Raw genomic sequence first — 7272 nt, 5'->3', positions numbered from 1 at the left:
TATTTAAAAGAATTGGGAAATGGGGAAAACATCCCATTACATGAACTTCGTCCAACTTTTGCAAAGACAAATTGGAGACACCAAGACAGTCCTCTAAATGTAAAATGCGAATTGAAAATTATGTTACGGAAGTACTCCGAAATAGATCATTTAAAGTCGTCACTTCAGTAAGGTGCAATCACCAATATTAAAAGACTTAATACCAGTTCACGGAATGTTTTACTTCGCGATTTGTCCTGCTATTCATGTTATAACGGTCGTGATGAAAATAATTCCTGTACTAGCGAAGCTGGAACTTTTCGTCAATACAAACTTGTGCATGAAATGAAGGTAATTGAAAGACGAATCCCAAACAGCGACGAAAACCGTTTCATCAAATTAATAAAAACCCGGGATTATATTTGCCATTTTCGCTGACGATCCAGGAGTAGATTACTATATTTTAGAATGTATATCAGAAGTAAAACGCTATAGATGACTTGGGAAATAAAGCCAAGGTTCAAGTAATTGAAGGGGTGTATTTCGACAACTTATGTGCCAGGGAAAATACAATTCTATTCAAATTTAACCAATGGTAAAATGTTTGATTTACTTTCAGAGTGTCAGATATATTTGTATTGGTTGAATTAAAATATAGAAATTTTACACAATGACAGATGATATGCACCTTGAAAGTTAAACATCCTATGATAAAACAAAAATATGGAAAACCGTATACATGTACTTCCGTCCCATCTTTCCTTCCTACATTACTTGCGACAGTACTGCATTTTTAGTTGAAATAACTTAAAAGGTAAACATTATTAAATCGATTTCCACAACTCGAGGTAATTTTTGATAAAATGACATCACAAAACGAAAAGAACCAGAATCAACCAACAATATAAAAAACCGAATAAAACTTGCAAAAATTAAACGAAGTCAAAAACCCTCTTCGACGCCGCATGTTTAAAAAGTGTAACGTCGTGTTGTAGGAATATCGTGCCAAACGTTTGAAAGTAGAAATAGAGCTATCAATATTTTTATTACAAGAAGCCATGTAGTTTGCGCTTATATAAATGGAGGTGGAATGCTTGGCATGCAATGTCAGTCCTCATAATTTCCACGTCTTAATTGTTTATTTCAAACTTTTCTAGCTATACAGCCCTTCACGACAGGTAACATATAAAACTAAGACGGGATATATAAGTTTCTCCTTGAAGGTATCCAAAGAAGGTAACCAAAGATTTTGCGACGATGCAAATATTAAACTTTACAATATAAATAAAAAATCTTTAACCAATGAATTCAAATAGCAAAAGCTATGCAATTAACAAATATATACTTATTAAGCTTCATGTAAATTATTTAACAATGAAATACATTAAATATGAAATTTGGAGTTTTACCAAGGGAGCTAATAATTAATTAATAACACTGTATACCACACAGCATTTCGGGGACTCTTCCTTTGGTATCTTTCCTCCCTCTTTTATAGCTGACTAATCGGGGGCTTTTCTAATTATTGGGGGCATTATGATGACCTATAGTTGTTAATTTCTGTGTCATTTAGTCTCTTGGCAATCATAATACATATTCTTTTATATATAGCGATGTCGTTATTACGACATAGCTATGTCGTTTTAACGACATAGTGATGTCGTTATTACGACATGATATGTCGAAATTACGACATAGCGATGTCGTTATAACGACATGTTACGTCGAAATAACGACAAAGCGATGTCGTTATAACGACATGTTATGTCGAAATTACGACATGCTATGTCGTAATTACGACATAAAATTTTTTTTTTGAATGGCCCTTATCGGCTTCCGTACTCAGACGTACTTATGAATATAATTATTTTCTGTGACTGTATCTTACATTAATTTGTAGGATCCTTTACTATAGATAATTTAGCTGATCTGTAACAATAACATCTTCATGCCTTATATATCATGTACTGTAGTACGCCGCTAGATTAAAACTGACGTGGAAAGGTAACACATGCCCACCGAAAGCTCTTTTTTTGAGAGCCCAGGTGGTCGTATGGTCTAGCGGGACGGCTGCAGTGCAGGCGATTTGGTGTCACGATATCACAGTAGCATGGGTTCGAATCCCGGCGAGGGAAGAACCAAAAATTTGCGAAAGCAAATTTACAGATCTAACATTGTTGGGTTGATGTTTAGACGAGTTATATATATATATATATATATATATATATATATAAACGAGTCTAAATTGAAAACTACGTTCAAACCTATTATATGATTGCGTTGGATAAAAACCGCAATTTTTATACGTGTGCATGTAAAACAAATTTCGTTGTAGAAGGGTCTAAAAACAGCACAAACAACATTTTCCAAAAGACCAAAAAAAGTGAAAAAGTATATTTAAACAAAACGCATTTGACTAACTGGCCGAACAACTGATGTTCTTTAACCCTGCTGACTGCCATTTGTCATTTATTCATCATTCACGCAAGAACTTGTCTCAGAAAAAAAATCTCTGTACATTTACCTCAGTTTCAGGTATAGAGATGTAATTTGTTTTCTGTGACAAGTGCTTTTGACCATCTGCAAGAACTCACGGTCATCCGATGTTCAGTACTTGAGTACTTTGATTGCATTCGGTTTGGTAGATTCAAGTGAAAAACAGAACATCTGTCGCTGATTAGGAATTAATTGGACTATTACATCGAATGCATCCTGGCATTGTATCTAGTTTTGTGTCAAGTACATCTACACCATATCCATTTTTTGTGTACGTTTCAATTGTGAACAAAGTACTATATGACCGAATGAAAGGTATATTTAACAAAATGATGGACAATTTATTCTGGTGTCTTGCGCTTTTAAAACAACGGTCAAATCTCCATAGGTCAATCGTAACTATTATATTCTAACTAAAAGGTTTTGTTATTTGGTACGGAAGTGAGGATTATTAAATGTCAGTTTTTACAATTTAAACTCATCATCACAAATTGCAATTAAAAATTTAATGAGTTGTTGCATTACAGAATTGAATAGAAATTTAGGATAATGAATAAAATGTGACAACGCGTATCATGTTTTAACAATTGACATACTTTTTGAAGTGAATTAGTTGGGTTTAATTTTATTATTCTTGTTATTGAATTCAATATATGAAGGAAATAGACTAATATTTCATATGCTTGATTATTTTTCACAGCAAACACAAATGACATTTTTATCGCCGTAATACTTAACAAATGACAGAACATTTAAAACTATTGCATTGAAACCAGTTTTTCATTGTTTACATTTCAGGTAGAGTGTATGGTTTAATTGTTCACACGATGAAGACTTTCCATCCATCGTTACATATATAGCAGAAGATGTGGTATGAGTGCCAATGATACAAATTTCCATCCTAATCACAATAATTACAAATAACGACAATCACGGTACGTATAGTGCCCGGATAGGATCGTGGTTTTTCGAGTGATTTAGTCCGTTTTTTCGAGTGTAGTTCGGGCTTTTTCGAGTGCAAAAAACATGCAATAAGGTAAATTAACTGCTAATTCGTAATTATATAATTTTTTTCATGACTAACCAACTTATTTTGATTACTTCACATGTTTTGGTCAACTAAAAATCACAATTTCCTTGTATCTACCAAATAAAATGAGTGTTTATTATTGTCCGGGGTTTTTCGAGAGCAATCGTCCGGGTTTTTTTTAACAAATGGTCCTGGTTATTTATAGAAAATTTTGATAAAAAAAGATATTCTTGACTTGAAAAAATGACTTTTTCTAGTTTATAACTACAATATCATATCTTCCGAACAAATCACAAAGCCATATTACTACGGTGATCAAAACTAACTTTTTTCAATTTAATTCTGTTCGGAAAACGTTCTACCACAATTTTCCAGTATCAAATTAGAAATTATTGGGTCCTTTATGAAAAGGTCTTATGAACATAGTGCAGGGGACTCATAATCTTTTCAACTTCATTTCATGGTTCTTTTGTTGTCTAAGCTAATAATATTTTTCGCGGGGAAGCTCAGAGTTTTCATATCATACGTATTATAGTATACCGTCGTCCGTCGGTCGTCAGCAAGTCGGAAAATGACTCACAAACGCTGTTACCGATTCACATATAAATCGGAGAATTGTTTATATCAATTGAGATATCCTCCCTTTAATAAATTTTAGATTTTACGTTTACTCAGTGTGATACGAGAAATATTTATGCATGCAAGATATAGATAATAAGTCACAACCATAAGTCGATAAGATAATGAACTTTATTCGTTGAAAACGTTACAGGCGTACATGTAACATGCGCTCATGGCGCAGCTGTTTAAAAAACACGCATTAAGAAACCTACTGGACAGCAGAGAAGAATACAAAAAAATATGCTAATAATGAAATATTCTAATGAAAGAAGTCTGCTCCGTGCCTCCACAAAATATAATCATAAAAAACAAGAACAAAAACAAAAACATACACACTAAATCCGACTATTTTTTATTCCCATTTACAATAAAATTCGAATTAAATTTCATAATTATATAGACAGTTAACAATAAAATGAACAGTTCATCAGCTTAACACACTATATGTACATACGTCTCAATCCAAATTGTTTATGCTTACATTAGATTGTTGACATTATATAAAAAAGAAGATGTGGTATGATTGCCAATGAGACAACTCTCCACAAGAGAACAACATGACGCAGAAATTAACAACTAAAGGTCTATAGGTCACCGTATGGCCTTCAACAATAACAAACCCCATACCGCATAGTCATCTATAAATTGCTCCGGAATGACAATGTAAAACAATTCAAAAGAGAAAACTAACAGCCTAATTTATGTACAAAAAATGAACGAAAAACAAATAACACATTATCAAACGACAACCACTGAATAACAGGCTCCTGACTTGGGACAGGCACATACATACTGAATGTGGCGGGGTTAAACATATTAGTGGGATCCCAACTCTCCCCCTTACCTGGGACAGTGGTGTAACAGTACAACATAAGAACGAATCATGCATATATAATGAATATGTAATTTATAAGAAGTGAAAAACAACAGTATAATTTTTATGCAAATGTACGATACTTGTTTATAAAGCTTAATCGTAGTACACCATTATCAAAATGATGAATGCATTGGTTTCCCGCCTTTAAAAGTACATAATTTTGAACTTTTTTTATTGTTTTTAAACGTAAATACAATGAAACTTAACATTTTAAGCTATAGATATTTATGAAATATATAAAACACGGACGCACTCGAAAAAGTCGCAGACTTCTCTCGAAAAAACCCGAACACATAGAAATGAATTAAGTCTCGAAATGTCGTTTTCAATGCATTAACAAGAATTTTTGTAAAGTGTCTGTAAATCTTAGAATATATATAAGGATTCTATGTATGCATTTCCATCGACATTTGCATTGGTATGTGTTTAAAATTGGCTTTATTCTGTTTTTTGGAGAGAGAAAAAAAACATCGGAACGCTAATTTCAACTTTTTCAACAAAAAATGATATCGGATTGATAATATAATTTTATCTTAAAGACTAACACTCCTTGTATAACCTTGTGTATGTTAAACTCAAGTGTCTATATCACGTTTGTCAAAAAGGAAGTCTGTTTGTTTTCATTTTTTATCATTATCACTCTAAAAAAAGTGGTCACACTCGAAAAATCCCGATCAAATCACTCAAAAAACCACGATCATAACCGGACACTATATCTACCGTGACCATGGATAAGTATATAAATATACCTCTAAACACCATTAAATTGCATTTATAATTAAGACACAGTTTCAAAAAACATGTGAAAGCTCTCTCATCGGCAAACTACCCATGCATATTGTAAGATATTAGGACTATACTACAAGCATGGACACACAGTCTACTACATCCACACAGCAAGAACAACAAACCATGCAGTAAATGAAATACAAAGAGATGTGGTATGAGTACCAATGAGACAACTCAACGTGCAAGTCACACGCATTAAATGCAGTATGAAAATTAATTTGAAAAAGAGTCATATGTAGCATGATAAAATTTTCTACTTCCAAAAGTTCAAACTAGAGGCTCATAAAACATGAATCGCTCATCTGACGAAAATATGCCATTTTGATGCGTGTTTCCTTATCTTCTCCCCGATAAAAAGTTATTTGTTCCTCAAATATTTATTAGAAAACACAGTCTTTTGACTATGACCAAGTAAAATCAGGACTCACAGTTTGTTCTCTCTTTTGTACCAAGATCGTTAATTTGTTTCATTGAAAATAAGGATTAAAATTATATTTGCAAATATTTTCTTCCCGTCTGCTAATCAGTTTTATTTAACGTAGGCAGTCGTCATATATAGTAATTCAGACTAATGTGATGTTTTGTAGAAATCAATTTATTTGTTTATACTTTTTTCTGTGATACAATTTTTGTAAATCTAGAATGTTAATTGCTGTGTACACGTTATGTTTTGAAACATTTTAAAGTAAAAAGGCAAAGATTCTGATATTGGTTAAAGACAGCCATACATTTAGAAGCGTTCTAAATATGCCTGTATCCAGCCGCCATTATCCTGTAACTCAGTGGTAATATTGTTGGTTGCTGTCACTCATAGTTGTTTATTTTTATTGTTTTGTCATACATCAGGCGGTTTTTTTTTTATTGGTATAGCATTTTGTCATTTTGAGTCTTTAATTAATCTTTTAACATCTTACTATGGTATGGGTTTTAAAAATGTTTAAACCCGCTATATGGTCCGAGCACACAGTTATTTCGTAGTGCATTTCTTTTAGACAATAAATGGAAATAAAAAAATCCCACCTGCGCTTTCTCAATAATGTTTTTACAGTGTGTTGTACTACTTTTGGAACAAATTATATCAAATTTATAGAAAGCTTCATAGGCTCTAACTCAAAATATGGACAATTTTATGTAAAGGAGGTCTTGTAATCTTTCCACAGCTACCGAAATGCTAATTTTTTACCCTTTTCAACTGGACCAAATCACTACTTTACATTAAAATTCATGAATCAATTTTTTTCACCGAGTAATTTTATCCCCCTTCTTGCCATTTGAGGCATAAAACATAAATAAATAAATTTGGAAGGGGTATAAAAAAAAAATTGACAAGTAACAAACTGTCCTCACTAGGGATTATATACAACGAAAATCAAGGAACGATATGTACTCGGACCATATTTGTTTGCACCTGTCCTTATAAGTCAGGAACCTGATGTTCAGTGGTTGCTGTTTGTTGATGGGGTTCATAAGTGTTTTTCTT

The sequence above is a fragment of the Mytilus galloprovincialis genome, chromosome 8 (genome assembly GCF_965363235.1).
Source record: "Mytilus galloprovincialis chromosome 8, xbMytGall1.hap1.1, whole genome shotgun sequence".
Lineage (NCBI taxonomy): Eukaryota > Metazoa > Mollusca > Bivalvia > Mytilida > Mytilidae > Mytilus > Mytilus galloprovincialis.
The sequence above is the reverse complement of the archived record's forward strand: the minus strand, read 5'-3'. Positions refer to the sequence as shown.